Source organism: Thunnus maccoyii, chromosome 9 (assembly GCF_910596095.1).
Source record: "Thunnus maccoyii chromosome 9, fThuMac1.1, whole genome shotgun sequence".
In the NCBI taxonomy this organism is placed as follows: Eukaryota; Metazoa; Chordata; class Actinopteri; order Scombriformes; family Scombridae; genus Thunnus; species Thunnus maccoyii.
In genome coordinates, this window is record NC_056541.1 from 16456659 (window position 1) to 16478251 (window position 21593).

The 21593-nt window shown below is 38.5% G+C and overlaps 1 long non-coding RNA gene across 1 annotated transcript; it reads right to left on the reverse strand.

Annotated features, from left to right (window-relative positions):
• Positions 1–12257: 12257 nt before the first annotated feature.
• LOC121903340 lies at positions 12258–21005 on the reverse strand. The gene is made up of 3 exons (XR_006098019.1): positions 18692–21005; positions 18446–18594; positions 12258–17951 (listed from the first exon to the last, which is right to left on the reverse strand). It is a non-coding gene; the product is annotated as an uncharacterized LOC121903340 (long non-coding RNA).
• Positions 21006–21593: the final 588 nt, after the last annotated feature.

Below are 21593 nucleotides of genomic sequence, written 5' to 3' on the forward strand. Positions count from 1 at the left end.
GGCACAAGAACATAGATTCTGATGGACGAATGCATAACTATCGACTGGAACAAACACCTCTTTCTGTCTTTGCTTTATTACAAATGGCCAGGACTGAACTTGCTGATGTGATAGTGACCCACACAAAAGGAAATAATGACTGTCATGACAATGTGCAGCAACAAGAAACTGAGCATGAAATATGAGCTGATGAATGATTCTCCCTTTATTATTACTGATGTCAGGACAGAGATATTGATATTAAGCTGAAAACAACAAGAATTTTGGAGTACCATTGAAAAATACATTTAAAAAAGCTCAAATGTCACTTTAAATTTAGAATTTAATATTTGTTTGAGTGAGGCTGAGAATATAAATAAACTGACAAGAAAAAACATGAATAATAATAATCATATTTTATCATAATATGCAGAAATGTCAATGCAAAAATGCCCCGTGTTGCAACCTTTTAGACTGAGGTGAAAAACAGAAGAAACAAGTAAAAACGGCTCACTGAGTCATTGTGTTCTATCACAGCTGCCAAGGAAAGCGGTAGGAGGGAAGGAATAAATGATCAAAGACCCTGCGTATTCACCTGCATTCAGAGCACAATTTGTTCAAATTTAACTACATGAAGTGGTGGGATGGTGTTGAAATTATGTTTTTTCATCCAACAAAAAGATGGACATATCTACTGTCAGCACAGATGATATGAAAACCATAAACATGAGTGATGTTTGCATTTGTATTAACATGTATATAGATTTGGTTTACATATACTTGATTTTTTTATATATTCATGCTATTTATAAACTTAGAAGCAAATGGAGAAAATGGAAATAACTGTTGGTTCCCCTGCAAGAATGTGGTGAAAACCTACTATAGCTGTCGTTCATTTCAAATCCTGATGCTGTTGGCAAACCTTCAGCAGGGAATAATTATTATTTCTTGGAAGTTCAGTGAAAGAAAAGTGGACAGTTTAGTAAATTGTGTATTAAGATGTATTCATACTGTCCAAGGACCTGTTCTTAAAGAATAAACCTTTGGGAACACATTGTTGTCTGCTGCTTTTGTCACTGCTTTAGTCGCTCTCTCTCCATCTGTCTCACAGCCTCTCTGTCTATGTGATGCGTGGTTTTATCTCACTCCTCTGACATAGATACATTTCTTCATCTTTTTCATCATCCTGTTTTATCTTGAGCTGTCTAAATTGAGTGACAACAGATTGATTGGGGACCCTTTATATGTTAAGTTAATGCTGAGTCCTGATCTGCTCACACTTAATCCCACCATGTCTAGCAATTATCCTTATCTGAATGTGGAGGTACAGTGTGACAAATCCGTACTTGAAGTTTAATCAACATGCTGGTTGACAACTAATCGTATTGATCTTTACGTAATCATAATATTAACTTCAGCGTGACTGGGCTTTCCAAAAGCATCTACTGTAAAGATGATGTCTTATTTCTTTACCAATGTTTTTCTCCTGGGTCCATATTACTAGAAATGGACATTTTCAATTTGCATTGTACAGTTGCAGTATCCATTATATTCAAGCATTAAACAGCATCTTTCTCTCTATGTAGCATATTAACAAAAGGGATTGAACACACATTTAAAGTGTCAATGGTGTGGATGCCTGTTGGATTGTCACATCTTGAATAATCTGGACTGTAGCAACCTGTAGTACTTGCAGCCAACAGCAGAGGACTCTGTCCCTGCTATGTCTCTGACTCATATTCTTGGGTCTGGTTATAAGAGTTTCTTATTTTAGAGTTGATGTATGGAGATGAAGAGGGCGTGTAAAACCTCTGCATAAAGGACCATCCTTAGAGCTTTCACCTCAACACAACAAACAGATTATGTGTTTTTGTCCTTACTGTGTACCTTGAAAGACATCTGGAGAAAAACAATATACTTGACTACTCTCCCATTTGTTAAAACTGAACAAATTACCTACAAAAAAAACATTTATGTAAACAGAGTTTAGAGCCGAAGATAACAAAAACACTCAATTTTCTCATCACAAAAGTAATACATGGAGGCCATGTGATATCATCTAAACCTTTGGCCTGTTTGTAAGCACTTCAGATGAATATAGCTGACAAAAGAGTGTATCAAATGGTGTACCCTTAGGAGAGCAGAAAGTGTTAAGCCTCTTCACAGCCAATATAAAGCCTATGTGACAGTATTGTGCCCTACATCCTTTCTTTGTTTGGGTTTGTGAGGATTAGAAACATCTAAAGAGATTTTTCTAAAGGCCAGTAATGCTTTCAGTTGACAAGACTCGCATACAGACAATTATAACAAGAATAGTAAAGACCATGTATTATAGATAGGAATAAAACCTTATATGACACAGACAGAATGCTGTTTACTAAAGGCTGTATTAGATAACTCTGCAGTGGTAAGAGCTTACTCACCTTATGATAAGCGCCCCATTTGTACTAAACCTACAGTATATACACAATTTAAATTGAGTTCCTTGATCATCATCCAATGAAATCTAGTCATGAAAACATGAAATGTCATGTCTGTAATGTCAAAATTTTAAAAAATATTTCTCTTACTTCCTAAAAAGCTGTTTCACAAGATATGAGTTTTTATCTAACCGCACAAATATGCTGAACATAGAAAATGGCAAGCATACAGTACATGTGCAATAAGTACTGATATCAAATCCATTTTTTTCCTTTTCCTTTGTTTGGTGCACAGTGAGCTAGAAGATTGCTAGAAATGAATCACTGCAATTTGTGACGGTACCTGACTTTTATTTGACAGCAAGGATGTAATATATGGGCTCCAACATCTTGGCTACAAAAGCAAAGGTAGGAAATGGACTGTGCTGTGCCAGTGTGATGTCATGGTCATTTTGAAGAAATAATATCACAGATGTGCATCCTGGTTTTGTGGAGCCTATTCAATTATTCCACCTGTTAGAAAAATGTACTTTAAATAAAGGGCAGTTGGATTTGTTTCATTGTTGGTATCCCTGCAATAGGAAATGTGGCTGGTTCAGGTCCTGTACTAGAAATTTAAACTTGTATTTATTTTTGACTGTGTACTATACTGTGTGCACACTTTGGAGTACTCAGGGTACATTTTAGCAGTAAGACCACATGATGTGTGGTTGCAGCTATACAGTAACTGTAATTACTGACTATAACTGGATTGATCCAGTACACTGTGAGGACACTAAGCTGAATGGGGAACGTTCAGCTTGCATTTGTGTAAGTGTGTTGTGTAATGCACTATATCTTAAGTTCTCCAGACTGTTCAGATAGAGAAGAAACTGGGAAATAAGTTCCATGGCAATAAATGACAGTCAGAAGATTTACAGTTTCATTAGACAGTGAGGAGTCCAAAAATGTTGAGGTTTTACAGGGAGTCTTGAGCAAGCGGGATAAGCAAAAGCTTTCGGGAAGAAGCTTTAGAGGAGATGGTTGGGCCTGGTCTTAGTGATTTGATGCCATATCCAATCTGAAAGTTTTGTTAACAGATGGTTGCCTGGATGGGTAATATTAGTGTAAACATTTTCTGGCTAGCGCTAACAAACACTGAAGCCCAAGATGTACTCTTTGTTAGAGATTGATAGCTTCCTTCCTATTACGGGGTACAGAAGACTTGGCAGGACATTTTTTTCAAATGAAACAACACTTTCTAAGTGGAGAGCGGGCATATCTAACAAGCGATAAATGTGTTTCATTTCAATTAAGTCTTAACATCATGCTTTTGCTGGAAAATACAAGAAACAGATGACTACATGATCATCTGGTATTGAGACACAGTATTAAGACTCCCTTCACCAGTGTTTGTGTATCTGTAGGCTAAAGCAAAATGTGTCAGACTTATAGGATTGGGTATCAAGAAACAGTTGTAAATTGTAACTGACGCAATGTTTTTCAGAACAGATCATTTGTTAAGAAACATTTCAATTCCATTTACTGACTCCTGACTGTCCCTTGTTCTCACACACATGCATTCTCCATATGCTAGCATCAACAACAGAATAATAATGAAACTGTCTACGGTGAAGCTTCTTATCATCCCAGCTACCAGTGCTGCTGTAGCCAGGAAGGCCAGATACACAGTTATTCTACCCTCATTTAACATTAGAATATTGCAAATATTATGATATAAATATTTTATTACAATAATTAATACATGGAAATAAAGTTGAAAATTCTGCTCCTTTGCACAACACTAAAACTTTTAACCTGATGTGTGTTGCTGCTGTGATTATGCTCACCTTCACACAAACATGTGAGAACCACATTACTCAATAATATGTGTTTAATCATTTTAATTGCGTAACCTTGCCAGCAATAATAATATTTCGGAAACTGCTTACTCCATGTTATATTGCCTGTGTGTGCATTTATGTGTTTTGGGATGACTTCTATACCGTATGACTCCCACTTCAAGATACAAGGGCAGGTCCTGTATAAATGACCAGCGATCGTGTTTGCAGAAATAGTGTGTGTGTGTTTGTGTAATAAAAGTGCTGAGCCAGAAAGGCACAGAGGCATACAAGCTTTGAAGGACTATGTGATATCGTTTTCTGTATTTCATCAATTCTATCTCAACTCCATGTAACGCACAAACTGTATCAATTTTTGTGACAGAAAAATATGGTTAAAAAAAAAAAGAAATTTGCCTCCACACAGTGTATTCTTTCACTCTGTCATCTGTGCATCCCTCTAACCTGCTCCAGCTCACACTGCCATTTCACGTCAGGGTCAGCTGTCTCATCAGCCTGGTGTTATTGAAATTGATGTTGAGTTTGGATATTACTAGGTGTGATGTGTTCTACAGGTGCAAGTGCAAGTTTAGAATGGCGTATAGACAGGTATATTGTGAAAGACAATACTTAAGTATTTAGAGAACAATGGTTGGTTGTCGGAGGAGCTTAGTGTTGAGCTTTTGGGACGTGTAAATATTTTGATAGTTATATTTATATCCTAGCTAAGCTGTAGTTATCGTCACAATAAGGACTGTACTGCATTATCAAAGACACGTTAAGACAGCATCAAAAAGTATGACAGGTTACTGTTGGCATGTAAATGCGTCCAATGTTATGCACTCAGTCCTTTTGGTGATGACTGTTTATATGAAGTTATATTATACACATTTTGATATTAAACAAGAGATCTGTAATTTTCTGCCATTGTTGGGCTCTTCAGCTCTAAGAGATGAATAACTGTTTTAAAGAAGAACACAGACGTTGGATTAGCGGAAAGGCTGACTGAGTGGTTGCATGCCCTAGCACCAAGCAGCAAAGGGTGAGTGCCCTTGAGCCTCTGGCAAAATTTTCAAATGCATATATTACATCCTAAAATGGGGTGCTCTCCTTATAATTCCCTCTGCTAATATTGAGTATGCTATTATTTCAAGGGCATACACATTTAGGATAGCTACTTAGTTTGTAAATGCTGATACATGAGAGGCTGTCTCTCAAAGGAGTTCACTTTCCGCCAACATGCATGCAGGCAAACACACTCAATCATAGTCACAAACGCAATTGTCTGACGAAGCCAGGGGAAGAAACCTACTTCCTATTTAACATGTTTCTATGCTCTCTGTCTCCTCATTGGCTCTGCGTGATTAATGAGGCTTCCCTGCCACACAATCACTCAGGTGACGGTGGAGAGAGTGTGCCCGTGTGTGTCTATTTTCTCATGCGTATGTGATGTTTTTCCAAACACTGATACTCTACAGCATTAATCAGTAAAAGAAGAGAGAAAAATATTGGGATAGAGAGAAGGGGAAACACATGTTGGAGAAAAATTATTAACTATTGAATAAGCATTTAAGATTTCAAACATCTACCTGTCTGTCAATCCTCCTCTTCTCTACTCATTTATTTGTCTTGATACTGTTTAGTTTGTGATGTAGAGTAACCTTTGCAGGTTTTCTTACTTCAGGTATTGCATTTTTGAGGGCTCTGAGATCTTTGCTTTCTTAAGGCAAAGCATTAACTTTGTTTTCCTTTTCTACTGATAACTGTGTTCATGGGGGAGTTTCTTGTTATTCTCTTTTTTGTATTTTTTTTTTTTTTGTTCCCCTCTGTGTTTCCTCCCTTACCCCCTGTTTTTTCTTGCCTCAGGTCAAAGAGGTGGCTTTGGTATTTGGCCCACCTTATGGGTTGCAGGGAGGAAATGCAAGCCATCCAAAACAAACTGCATCACCAGCTACTGGCAGGAGGGAAGAAACTGTGTACCCATAATTTGCTTATGGTTTGCAAATTAAGGCCTGAATTTGCTCCTAGCTCTATTCTGCATCTGTCTCTTCCTTTCTTTTCCCCTATCCCCTCCTGCCCCTCCAACCCTTTCTCCCTTTCTTCCTCTGTTTTCGAGAATAGTTGCAAGGAAAGTAGGCTATTAAATCCTTGGATATATGAGGCAGAGAGGGTATCAAACTCTCATGTAAATTATTCCAATATTTGCATCTGGGTTTCGTTGCAAAAAAGGTCTCACTTCTACAACCCAATTCCAATTTCATCTAGCGGATAATTGTCAATTCAACCAGGAGTGTAAATTCTATCAATACCCCCCATCAATCCTCTCTCTCACATATATGCTCATATTCTGTCTCCATCGTTTGTTTGCCTGAATGACTTGTTTCAGAGAGAAGGAGGGAGGTGATCCATTTTCAGAATTTACTATTCTCATTGCTGCCCCTGCTATTGTTATTTCTCCTTACTTACGGATGAGATGAGCTTTGCTTTTCTGAGCTGATGGCTGAGGAGAGGAGTTTAATAGGGAAAGAGAGGAATATTATTTGTGTCGGTGCTTAAATGTGAGTGTCTGTGTGTGTGTGTGTGTGTGTGTGTGTGTAAGTGTGTGTGTGTGTAAAACGACACAATACAGCAGTATCCAAAGGGCATGCAGCATATTAATATCTTCGCCATCAGGCTTTTCATCTCTCCCTGTCCCTCTCCTCTCCTCTGGTCATGCTTACAGGCTTACAGATAGCTATGGTTCCAGATCTGCTCTTTTACAAGACTATGGAGGTCTGAAAGTAATATCCCCTGGCGTCCTTGTACTGCCACAAATAGTCACATTGACAATGACACATACACACCCACACATGCATATGTATATAGAGCTGGTGCTCTTCAGGTGATAGAACGACGGCCTAATTGTCTGTCTAGCCAGCTGACCCTTAAAGCTATAGACAAAGTGAAGGAGGAGTGGCAGGAGGAGGAGTGGGTGAGCAGAGGGAGATAAAATGAAGTCAACTGTCTGGTCTATTGGGCTTCTGTCACATGGACACTGGAATACACAGAAGTCATGGAGGACTCAATGACACACTAGATTCACACCCACTGATAAGGACTATGTCTTTACTGTAGAGGTAGTTAGAGATGTTGTGGCTGAAGATAAGGACGGAGGTGGCACTGTACTCTATGGGTTTGAGAAATGTGTTAGAGTATTGATTGCAAAACGAGATTTCTTTTTCAAATAATAGTCCACCTACACAGGAGGTCAGGTTCAGCAACAAAAATTCACCCCATTCAGGAGCTAAAAAGGGTTGAATGCTTTGCTCATGGACCTTTTTGAACATTTTTGTCATGAGGTCTTTCATCAGTTGGTATAATGCTGTGTGTGCTGATGTGATAATAGGGGGTAAACAAAGGAATATCAAGGCTATTTTTTATGAGTGCTCTTTTCAAAAAGAGATATTTGTGCTCCCAATTGTTTTTCTAATTAAAAGCCTTCAAGAATTATATGTTTTTCTATTATTATAACATGTGAAACACAGCTACGGTATAATGATACAGAAATCTAGGTGAAAGTTAAAAAAAGATAGCATTTGCAGTGCAAAGACTGTAATTCAACTTATTATTTTAATACGTATTGTCTTTCTCTGTAAGGAAGATTTGAGCTGTCAGTGGTGCAAGAGAAGCTTGTCTACTGTACATTGTGAGGATCAGTTCCCTCTTTCCACAAGAAAGGGTGTGTGGTAAAATAATGATGCATGAGCAGCTCACAAATCCATCTGACCACACTGGACTGAGACACATTCAGATATCAATATAACCAATGTTGCAATTTGATTCAAATTCAAGTACTGTATGCATTTCTTGTGGTGTTAAAGTCACGCAACTTGAAGAATTCAGCCATCCATGACAGAGAAGTGAGAAACAAGAGAGAGCAAGAGGGAGAGAGAGAGAGCGAAGGTCTGGGATACAGTTTCACAAGTAGAAACTAAAAAAATATATGAGAAGCCTCCAACAATCAAAACAGAAGGACATGGAGTTACATTCTGTGAGGTAAGCAGCCCGATAAAAGCAGTCCACACGTCTAAAATCACTGTCAATAATTAAATGATCTTCTCATGGAACATTTTTTTGCAAAATGTATTAATCTTCTCACACATCATCATGCTTTCAGTCTTCTGAATGAGCGCTCCATTTATCGAGTCTGACTAATGCACTAATGGTTAAGTAAGTAATGAAGGGGGTGGATCGTCAGACCTTTAATGTGACCCTATGTAACTTTTGAAAGGAAAAAATAACACTTCTTGCTCTTACAAGAAAAAGTTGGATTCATAAAATCACATTTGCTGCATTCAATACACTCAGAGGTTTTGCAGATACAACCTTACTTGGACTAGTGGTAACAGACATCATTAAGTCAGTTTGCTGATGACTATATTTTCTACATGTGGTACTGTTGCACTATGCATTTACAATAATCCAGTAATTGCCACCCATGGGCATAGCAAATGTTATGTCTTTAATTCAAGGTCATTCACTGACTGGATATCCCCATTTTGAATCTGACAAACCACAATCTATTGGCACTGCCACAGAAAACCAAAGGAGAGGGCAGTTGCACATTCAAAAAATAATAGTCAATAAAAACCCTTCATCATCCTTATTAATACTGCACTATGAATACATTCTTTACAGATGCAACTCACTGTTTCACACAGTTTCACAGACTGTCGGGCAGGACAATCTTGATCAATTACCACAATTCTGTAGTAAATTTACATAATGTGACAATATTTAGAGGATGAGTATTGGCACTTTTAGAAAGAACATTTGAGGAAGATAATTACTGACATAACTATGACGATCAAGCAAACACTTCTGCAATTAAATTCAAATATACAGGCATAGAGGGTGTGTCAGACCAGAACAACACAAACTAAACTACACCACAATACTACAATGACAAAAATCGAGCAATATTTAGTAACATATCATAATACCAATATCATCAATTTATTACCGGCTATAGACAGGATATAATTTCCCAAGAATGTCCATGAATCTACAAAAATTTATTTTTTTTTGTTTTTGTTTTTTAGATGTGCTAGTGCCATGTACATAGGAGCGTCAGTTAGTCCATCTGTTGGTGCAAAGTTTTGGTTCGTGTTAACAATAGCATGACATGCTAATCTAATTGTTGGTTAAATAAAACTAATTAAGCTAAATACACACTCAAGATGCACAATGTCTTAAATTCGTGAATGTATGGACAATAAAACCTTTTTGATTTAAGCAACAACATGCACTTTCCTCTGGAACCAACTTAAGGCCAAACTTAACTCTTTTCTCTCTTGATTTATACACAGTATACTTACATCGACAAATCAATCACAACATGGGGAGAACAGATGGAGAAAAAAGAAACAAGCAACTAAAGAGAAGAGACAATAACAGCACCATCACTAGGCCAACACAGAGACTGGTTACACAGGTGGGAGAGCTGGTTGTTTTAGATGTAGAATGTACAAATGAGGTAATTTACATATTTTAGGTCCAAGAACAGCCAAGTCATTTCTTCTCTTTTTATCCATCATACATAATCGTGATTGATGAGCATTAGAGCACATTAACACTGGGTTGGTTATAGAATTTAAAACTTTTTCCTGAACTTAATGGTCAGACCACAAGAAATAAGATAAGCCAAAGTTTGTTTTGAGAGGTGAGTGAAGGAGAAAAACTTTAAAAGAACAGGTTAACAAACCTGCAAGGTCCAAATACATCAGCAGCAGGGCCTTGCAAACGCATAGAAACACACACAATGGCGAGGACAAGTAGTCACACACAAATGCACATGGGGAGATACACAAACACTCGTTCAGTTACTCACACAGAAGCACATCAGATTAGTGGAGCCACAGGCTCTAAAGCCGCAAACAGCAGGAACTTAATTGAAGCAGGCAGGAAACAAAGAATGTCCTGAGTGTGTCAAATGCTTTCCATCGCCACTGAGATTGCGACACACACTTCTGAACCAATGGGTCATCATTATCAAATAGATGCATTCGCTTACGCTCTCTTTCTCTATGACTCTCTCCATCCCTATTTCCCTTTGATCCCCCTTTCTTTCATTATCAATGAGACACATGACTGCTCACAGCTGCAACGCATCGAGGGAGCCATAAAACAGGTCAAAATAAATATTCTCCAGACACACACTTTACACTCTGAATAGGATAGGCTCTGATGGACTAAGGAGAGAAACAGGTGAAGCAGGAGAAATAAAGTGTGTATATATGTGTGTGGATGTGTGTTCCTGAAGGGTGGTTATAGACCAATTTGTACCCCTGAGAGTTTTTCTACATTTTCATCATTACTGTTTAAGTTGTGGATTCTGAGGTAGTCATGTGAACAAAGACACATCATTTTAATCATTGACAGCAGCAGAAAATTGGTCTGTGAGTATTTTGGCAGCTCACTCTGCCAAGGTGCATACAAAGTTCACGTGGCAGGGTCGTTTTCAGGTCTTGGCTGATGCTGTACTGTCACATCTCCCCCTGTCCTCACTCTGTCATCACTCTGTCATTATATTGTTGCAGATTCATTTGGTTTAATTAAAAAAATAAAATAAAAAGCCCTGAAAATCTGTAGACCCATCACCTTAAAATGTAACATTTTGGAATGACTATTAAAATATTAATATATAACACAATAGAAAATGTAAATACAGATAATTGTCAATTGTCAATTGACTACACATAAGTTCAGCAAATAACCACTGTGGATATACATATGCATTTCCAAATTATTTATTTACTATGTTGTTTATATTATGTATGTCATCCGATTATATTATTGACATTTTATTTTACATTACATACAGTAAATTGCTGAGGTAATAAACTGCTGAAAACAATACCTCCATAGCCCACTACCAGTGATAATATTACAGGCTGCCCACTTCTCCTGTTTCTCTGTCAGATTTCTTTGCTCCTTGTGTCTCCATCCATTTCTCAGTGATGCCTGCATATTGTGATCTACACATATTTTTTTCTTGCATATGGTATTATTACTTATTAATTTGATATCCTGCAATGAATCCTAAACTGAGTCCTGCTATATGAGATAATGTCACAATTGATTCTCATTTCCCTTCTCACTCCCTGGTGTGTCTGTTTTTGGTGTTGTTAATACATGTATTCAACAATCACAATTATATTTTGTGGAAACTTTTTGGTAGAAATTATTCTGAAACAATATATGAATATCAATCATTGCCAGTTACTAGTCCCATACTAGCAAACATCACACTGATATTGGCCAAGCAGCAACTACCATGACTTGAGGCCCCTAGACGCTGGCTCAATAGACTCCCATTCAAAAAGCACCAACTTCTCTCTAGAAATAGTAAGTCAATCTTTTTTTTTCAGTTTTTTCAGCAAGTCATTATGGTCTCAATCTCTAAATTCAGGCCCTCTAATAAGTGTGCTGGTGGTCATTTGGAAATTAGGCTCTGTTAATAAGATTTGAAGACTCATAGTAGCTTTGATGTCTGCCATGTGTGTTGATTGACAGCTGTGATTGACAGTTGGCTCACTTGCTGCTCTCCCTGGCACCAGGACTCGCACTGAATCAGACTATTGATACAAACCAACGGGCAACAGCACACCTTGCTATGTCCATCTTTATATACAGTCTATGATATTGGCTATGTATTTATTAGCTGCTGACTTTTATCAGAAATATGTGCTACTTATATTATGGTTTATTTTGAACTGCTGGATTAGAGAAAATTGATGGACTTTTTGAAAAAGTTAAGTTGTACCATACCCTCTGTTCTATACTATGTGAGAGTAAGAAAAATACAATAGAAAATATAAATAATTGTGTAAGATAGCTATGTAAATAGTAGCCAAGGTTAGCTGTTATACATATTTGATTAAATACAATATATATTACTTTCTGTTGCAGTTATTTGCTAAGTTTTCATACCATTTTGCTAATGTTGCACTTCCTGCAGATGGTGATCTCAAACATTTACTGCTTTAGGTTGGCCAGCTAGACAAGATTCTTTCTTACAAATACTGAATATCTGCACCAGCATAATTTTTGATTGGCTACCAGTATGTGGGATCAACAAAAGCAATACAAGCTCAACCTTTTATTTGTTTTGGCCTCTTTGGAGGCAAAACAAGTCACTAAAGACAGTCAAACAGATAAAGAGGGTGGGAACAAAGTTGTTCAGCTGGTGAAACAGCTTTATTTAGACACCCTGAACTAATATCAAATAAATGGGTGGTTAAAGTTGAATCAATCAAACTGTCAGAAAGTGATGGATTAGATCTTTCAATCAATCTGATTCTTTGATTAATCTCCTACTCAAACATGATGCACAATGAACCACAGGCTGTGGTATTTTGTCATACATGAATCAATAAAGATCTCAATTGCAATCACAAGCACAACACATCAGTGCAAATATGCTTGCATAAACTTGATGTCAAGAAAACATTGAACATAACTAAAAAGGGCAGCCTTCCACAAACAGAAATGGACAGTTTTGGAATTAACAACTTTGTGCTCTTCCAGATACAAAAAAGACATACATTTATGGAGTGAGTAACAACTTTGATGTAAGAACATAGCAGTTTTCATTTGATATTAACCACCAAGGTCTATTATTTAGCTGTGGTTTGATTGCTAGGATCATGTCTCTGGGGGCGACCAGCCCAGGGGTGATCCAACCTCCCTGGTGACCGTTGCAAGGCGGGGACTGTTGACTGGCTGTGACAGTCTTTCCTCCAACTGGTGCTGTTGGTCAGCAGGCTCAGTGCTCTCTGGAACAGCCTGCAGGTGTTTCCTGTTGCAACGCATCACTGTGCCTTTATGTATTCTGATAAGGTAGGATTGTGGTTCTGCTGATTTTCCACCCACCTCATTCCTTTTTCCCCATCCAGCATGACTGACGGCCTGACCTGGATTCAGTGCTGAAAGTGGGTGGACAGAGTGTCAGTGGTTGTAGAAATACTCATACCTTTTTGGCTCTGAAGTCTTTTATCTGTACCTGGTCACAACTAATAGGAGTGGCTTGCAGTTTCTCTTCCAACATGGGAACAATGGTATGGATCTGCCGTCCTATCATCAATTGAGCCGGACTAGCCCCTTTCACAGTGATGGGTGTCATCCAGTAGCACATCAGGGCCAGGTATGGGTCAGGCTGTCTGAGAATCCATTAAGCAGTTTGGACTGCTCTTACAGCTGCCCCATTTGCCTGGGGTAGTGGGGACTGGAGGTCATGTGAGCAAACCCATACTACTGAAGTCACTGAACTCAGCTGATGCAAACTGCATGGCATTGTCGCTGACAAGCTCCAGTGGTATTCCCCATCCAGAGAATATGCTTTTGAGCCAGTTGATGACCTGAAGGCTTGATGTAGAAGGTAGGTGGGCCATCTCGATGTAGTGGGAATAGTAGTTAACAAATATCAGATAACTTTTTCCTTCCAGCTCACACAGGTCTGCTGCAATTCTCTGCCAGGGTCCTTCTGGCAGAAGGACTTTTATTTCACCGCTGACGCCTGGCAGACATCTTGGCTCTTTTCGCGGCCCTTGGTCAGCCCCTGGTGGCCATCATGGATTTGTTTCAGGACATTGGTTCTCAGCGGTGCAGGGGTGACTATTTGGTCATGGTACAGAACAAGAGAGACTCAGAACCCTCTGACTCACAAAGGTGATTTCTGGAAGCATAGAATGCATAGGAGGACAGAAACTCAGCCACCCTACACGGCCAGCCATTTCAGAGGCAGGTGATGACCGTCTGGAGGTCTGAGTGATTCCGCATAGCTTCTCTTATATCGTTGAGCTTGTCTGATAAAATTGGTTTGTTTGTCACCACTGCTTCGATCTTGACATCTTGATCTGTGTCTGACTGTGCTTCCTGGCTCAAGGGACTTCTGGGTAGTGTCAGCCATGATAAGCTGTTTCCCCAGAACATGCACAGCTGTCACACTGAACCTCATGATGCACATTAACAGTCTCTGACACAGCATCGGTGCTTGGTCCAGATCATATGCATTGATCAGCAGTACTAGCGGTTTGTGATCTGTTTGGAGATAGTAACTGTCAATTCCTTGTACATGCAAACCACACTGCTGCCAAGCACTCCTACTCTATCTGGAAGAATCGTTTCGCCGTCTCAGTTAGAGTGCATGAGCAGTAAGCGACTGGTCTCAACCCACCAATGTGTTCCTGCAGTACTATGGTTCCAAGCTGTAGCTGCTTGCATCTGCGCTGACAACAGTCCGGCAGTTGGAGTCATAGTAGTTGATGATGAGAGCATCACTTTGGCTTTTTGCAGTGCTTGTTCTTGGAGTTTGCCCAATGACCACTACACACACTAAAGGAGAAGTGTCTTGAGATGTTTCAGAGACTTTTTTCAGAGACTTTTTCTCACCTGTCTTGTTAAGTTCCGTTGAATCAAACCCTGGAGCATTTACCCCCTTGGTGCGGTTCCTTTGACCAGGTGTGAACACAGCAATCGAACTTGGTGTGGACCAAAACAACCAGACCAAGACCTTGTTGAACAGGTGGTCTTGGTCCGGTTACAAATTAACTCTGGTATGGTTCGTTAGTGGTATGAACGTGATCCGACGTGATCTGACCAAGAAATGCTTCCAACTGCACTTTTTTGAAATAAACCAGCTTCCGTAGCAAGCTGCGCTGTGCATTATGTTATTATTATTATGCATTATGTCGTGGTGTGTGCTCAATATGTGCTCCCTTCTCCACTTCAGCCAACTGAAGGCAGCAAGCCTTCTTCACATGATGTGAAGCAACACATTGTTCTCTAGATGTTGCCTTGAAGTGTGTTCAAATGTGCCATTCTGTTCACATATTGAAGCTTGGTATATGGCTCAAACGATGACCACAATAATGAAGAAACGGCAATTCTGCTCTCCTTTCTCTGCCTGCCAACCCCATAAGATTTCTGACCCATGAATTGAGTGACAGCTCCCACACAGCTTTTGTTGATACATTTTGGTTTGCTTGAAATTTTCTATAGGTTTTAAAACACCCTTAGAAAGAAGCTTACTTCAGATCAATGTGAAACCCTCAAGCTTAATACCAGGGAGCAATCAAAATGCAGGTGTTGGCACACACACAGAAGGCAAAATAACAAGAACAAACTTATACCATTTGTACACAGCTGGAGAGCCTACAGACAATGACATTAAAAACATCATGCATTACAATAAGACAGAGGATCTATGAGTACCAATAGTACTCTGGAGGAGAGAAACAGAGAATACAGTAAGAAAATGCTACATTGAAGAAATGAGAAAAGGTCACACTAATTTCTTTGCTAGACTCTCTGGTCTTGTTGTTTTCCAAGACCACTTACATCTCTGCATCGTCTGATGGGATTGTGAGCTGTTCATGTTGTGAGGGCGGAACACTGGAGATTAAGTGCCCATATAAATACAGAGAGGGCCTGACCAGATGCAATGAAGACCCACAGTTCTGCCTTGACACAAATGGGCAGCTGAAGAGGAACCACTCATATTATTACCAGGTCCAGCTGCAGATTTTTGCGTATGATGTCCACTACAGTGACTTGTAGTTTGGACCAAACAGGTCATGGTCATCAATCGTACTGTGAGAGATAAAGACTTGCTGCTGAGAGCCTTGTCCAAGGCTGAACAACTTTTTCTGAACCATCTTCTGCCAGAGCTGTTGACCAAGAGCATGGACCCCAGCCTCCTAGATTAACATGCACTGTACTGTCCACACTGCAACAGGTCAGACTATGGTTAGTTGATTGACTGTGCCAATTGCAAAAGTTGTTTCTACTACACGCGTATTCAGATCAAAAGAATGCGATCTAAGTAGTTTTGCAAACAGAACAATACCGAAAAGGCAATATAGCTCCACATGGACATAATGTAAACAGTTAAAAGCAAGTTCATGAACATTGTTCCTTTACAATCTGCAAATTTAGATTAGTGTTCATCTTATCTGTGTACATTTGCTCTTCAGTATGTGGGTTTATAAGCAGTGTTGCTCCAAATATCTATCGATTTTGGTCAATAGATTCAAATTTTAAAAACAAAATACTTAATAGTAGAGAATGTCAAATATACTTAATATTAATTTTAGAGTACTTCCACCCCAAACGTTTTGTTCAATTGACAAAATGGTTAGTAAAAAACTGAAACATTCATTTGTGTTCAAATGTTCTAAATGTTTCATCATTTTGTCTCCTCACAAACTGCATATGAAGTCATTAAATTCATTGTTAAAGAAAAAAGAAATACTTTCAATACTCTAAATACAGCCTTGTGAATTTTATCCAGACTTTTATTCTTACTTACTGTTTAAGTCAAGGTTCATTTGTCACACCACTAAGTACACAGTGTACTTGTATTGACTACAGTACAACAAAATTCTAGGACTGTGGTAATGAGACCAGACACAAGTGCAGGTATAAAAAACAATTCTTAGTATATATTCATGAAATATGAAATAGAAAATGTAGAGCATCATTTCATTATTGGTGTCAATACTGAAAGTCAATCAAAAACAGCTAAAATAACTCATGCATAAAGAGAAACCATCCCCCAGTTAACTCACAATGAAACCCTGGAAATGAACCATGTATTAAGTACCCACCTCAGTTCAACCTGTGAGCACTTTGCTTCTTTTTCACATTGTGAATGATTAGCTGCCTTGTTAGTGTGTCTGTCTTTTAGGCACAACACTTTGGCAAAGATTTGTTAATGCCCCACACACTATTACCATATTGTCTAGGATGTCCACCTGAGTAAGTGGAATTACAGATGTTAAATTTTTTAATTTCTTCCATCGACCAGTGACTCTTTCCACATGTATTCTCACATTTGACAGTCTTCTTGATGTGTCAACTTCATGATCAGAGAGCTTTTTCTTGCCTTTTGTGAAGTGTGGAATATTAAGGGTGGCTCTGTATGCTGCAAGGTCCTCCCTAATCAAAAACCCTCGATCAGTCAAAATATCATCTTTTGGCTCCAGTAGTTCAAAGAATCCCGATTTTGATGTTATTCCTTTGTCAGAAACGCAGGCACCCCAACCTAATGACAAAAATGAAATTGCTCCCCAATTAACCCCAACTAAAGTATTTAACTGAATGGTGATGCTTTTAATTTGACCATGTCTGTGCTCAAGCAGTAAGATTATCAGGTTTATTAATAAAAAATCTCAATGCAGTCAAGATACTCTGACATTGCTTACATTTCCTTTTAAAACCTTTTGGCATTTTCCTGAGAATAGCCTTCCTGGTTGGCCATATGATGATTGTTTTTAATGTCTGTGTCACTATAGGGAGCAAGTTTCTTATAATATTTGAGTTAACAGTATCTGTTACATTAAACCTAAAGGCAATGTCCTTATTAGTTACACCCAAGCACAGTTTCATTAACACAATCAACACGTGATCTTCCAGGTCATCTTCCCTGCATCACCAATACACTGTCTTTCAATTTTGATAGCAATCACTCAAAAATGATAGTGGTCAGACAAGCAAAGAAGAGGATTGTTGAGTTTTGTTTCTGACTGAAAGAAAAGCTGAAAGAAAACCTCTTACTGCCAAGTTCCTCCTTCAGCTGCTTATTTTCCTCTTTGAGTGTGTTGCATTTTGTTGACACACTCTGTCAGAAGCTGGTCATGCTGGACTTTGAGTTCACTATAGATGGCTTGAGGGATCATGACATCTTCTTCATCTGAGAGAGACAGATGATGATGAGAAAACTTTGTACCTTTGCCAAAAGAGATTCACAATGCTACTAGTATTAATTAATAATTTACAGAATTTTGACACACAAGTCTTCATCCAGCACAATATTGATCATTTAAATATACAGAGGTGGATAAAAGTTAGACCAATGGACTGCACCTACATACTTGAGGTGAAAGGACTAATTAAGAAGTAGAGTCCGACTCCCATGTTTTTGAAAGGGTTGTATTACACACACCCAACTCAAAAGATTTAAGTGATCAGGAAGAATATATATAAAATGTAATGGCCTCCTAAACATGTAACAGTTTACTATCAAATGAGATAAACCACATTACTGGACAATAATGCAATCTCAAACTACTCTGGCAACTATGAAAGCAACAGATTGCTTGCATTGGTCGTTATGGAGCTATCTGTGGCTCTGCATTATAACAAAAGGAGGATCCCTGGGCTAACAAGCATGTGTGAAATTCTTACTAGTACAAAGCTCCTCTTGACAGTCTGGAGGCTGAGAGTCTGTTGTCTTCTCCACAGTGGAGAACACTTGAGCTGCAGTGAGAGAGCTTGATGTGTCAGCCAGAAAGGACTTGCTGATAGCTTCAGCCCTCTTTCTCTTCCTATTGAACCTATAAATAAAACAAAGAATGACCAAGAAATATTAGTTAAGATATACTACCATCATTTGATAAGGTAAAATGATAGCAAATCAAGGGAGAATGTTACCTGAACAATTTTTTGAAGCATCCATACACTGACTCTGCCTTGAATAAGTGAACAATGAAGCAACAAAGTCTGGACTTTCTGGATCCATGGATACCTCCCCTGTAAGAAATCCTCTGTCATTACATTGTAACCACAATGAAAATATGTGGTCCCAAGGCTTGGCTAAGTTTATGCTTAGTTATAGGGTAAAGTAAATGACATATCACAGATATAATATTACTGCCCCATTCATTCATTAATTTCTTAAATGCTTGTCTAAAACGAAATTTGGTTTGTTTGTTTTGTTTACATGCTACTTCTGCTTAAACACTAATGTTGCTAACTTTGGTCAATGGTGTTTACCATTATGAAATAGTCTACTGAGATTGTCAGCTTTGTGATTGCTGCTGTTACTAATTTATCATTATTAACTACATTTGCCTTTGTGTGTGATAAACAGTGGAGAAAACCTTGCCTGATATGAAATGAGCACTGCAGAGACGAGAATTCCGGGGGATTTCATCAGTCCAGTCTGTCCGTTTAATGGTTTGCAACCATAAACAACGTATGTTTGGGTTGAAAGGGCGTTTTTGACGACGGCATTCCATAAAAATGAAGGTCACCTTTTTTTGCATTCCTATTCTGACATCCAACAGCACAAGACATTTTTTTTCCTCATTTCGGAGATCTTCCTGCTGCCTTTTTGATTAAGTACTGCAGGTGTGTCTGCCCTTTAAGATTGTTTTTTTTTTTCTACTCTTGCTCAACTCCAGCCATGACTCCACCCTCTGCATGCCAGATTCTCCACAGACCAAAAAACACACGTGGGTCAGCTTTTGTGACTCGTTGGCCAGTGGAAGGGCAGAAAACAACTCCATTTACTGTGTCAGTGCTTGGGCATTGACCTGCCACAGGTCAAAAAATAAAAAGTCCCTCTCCACATGAGTCATGTACATCATGAATTCTTTGACAAGTCTGTTTCCATTGCACTTTGTCACATTTTGCTTTTATCAATAAACCAACTTTCCCTCCTTCTCCAAGCTTAAGAACTTTTTTTTTTTTTATGCGTTACCACAAATGGATGGAAAGCAGCAGATTTCATGAGAATCATGGGAAAGTATATGCTTTTTTTACATAGAGGTAAACACAATGAAATGATCTGAACAGAGGCAGCAGCACACAGACATTCACTCCCATCATTTGGTAGCAAGTGAGCCTTTATTAGCAGTACGAACAATTTAAGGTCGTTAGAAAAGCGACAGGTTAATGTCCATTCCCGAGCTCCCTAAAATTACACTGCTGATTGCAGCCAGTGCTGTGGGGTAGATGCAGCAAATGGAGGGTGGTGGGGAGAGTGTGTATTTTTTTTTTAAATGCACACACTGCTTTAAAAGGGCCTCAAATGATGGCTACTAAATACTGAAAAAAGAGTGAATGTTTGCGTTAGTTAAAGGAAAAGTCTTTCCTCTCTGAAGATAAAGTCAAGAATCACAGAAGTTATTCATGTGAAGCAGATCTTTGACATGTTGTCAATGAACAATACAGCTGGTGTTGTTTTGTACCAGAAGCTGCTGACTTTGACAAAAAAGAAAATTCACAGGCTTGTAGAAGTAAATGAATGTCCACATTTCAACCACACAGACGTTCAGATTGATTTAGTCTGCTGCTCAGAGACCTTTGGCTTGCTCTATTGGAGGCGTTCTGAACTGAGTATATGAAAATGCACCAACAGACAAGTAATATCAGTTTAATACAAGAGAAGAAGATAAATGAGGCAGCAAAGATAATATGTATAAATGCTCTACATAAAGTCAACAATCAGTAAAACATTATAGGTACAGTAAGTGGTGACCTGGGGTGGTAACACAGGTGACCTGCAGCAGTGCAAAGTGGATATTTCATCTTTTGTTGAATAGTTTTTTAGTTGAAGAACCAAGGACAGTCAAGGACACTACAGTGTGTGCCCAAGCTCCAGTCTGTAGCTGTCTCAGGGACCATTTCATTGTATGCAAGTCCCCAAACCTCTCACTCTTCTCGCCAAAAGCAGCTCAATCATGTGATGGGTGAAGTACACTTGACAAGGTCAAGACTCTCCCAGACACTCACTATTCAGAAGTGACAATGGGGGAATTGTCAGTCAGGTATACACACATATACAGACACAGACAAAAACACAATTTCACTGGTGACAGGACAAAAACCTGCCCAGTTTACATAGACAGAACTAGTGTTGCAACAATCGATTAACCAATTATTAATCAACATAAACTTAATTGGCAACTTGATAATTGAATAATCGCTTTAATGCCCAAATATTTGCTGCTTTTAGGTTCTCAAATATGATAATACATACATGATAGTAAACTGAATTAGGGCTGCAACTAACGATTGTTTTCATTATCGATTAATCTGTTGATTATTTTCTCGATTAATAGATTAGTTGTTTGGTCCATAAAATATCAGAAAATTGAGAAAAATGTCAATCATTGTTTCCCAAAACCCAAGATGACGTGTTCAAATGTCTTTTGTTATTCATATTTTCACATATTCACATTTAAGAAGCTGGATCCAGAGAATATTGACATTTTTTCTTAAAAAATGACTCAAAACAATGAATTGATTATCCAAATAGTTGACAATTAATTTAATAGTTGGCAACTAATCAATTAATAGTTGCAGCTCTAAACTGAATATTTTTGGGCTTTGGGTTGTTCAGACAACAGTCACCTTTGAGTCTGGGATATTGTAAATGGCATTTTCACTATTTTCTGACATTTTATTGACAAAGTGATTAATTGAGAATATAATCAGCAGATTAATCGATAATGAAAATAATCGTTAGTTGCTGCCCAAGAGAGAGCATTATGTGAACAGCATTTATGCACATTGTGATTAACGATGCAGATACATCAGTATTGGCACT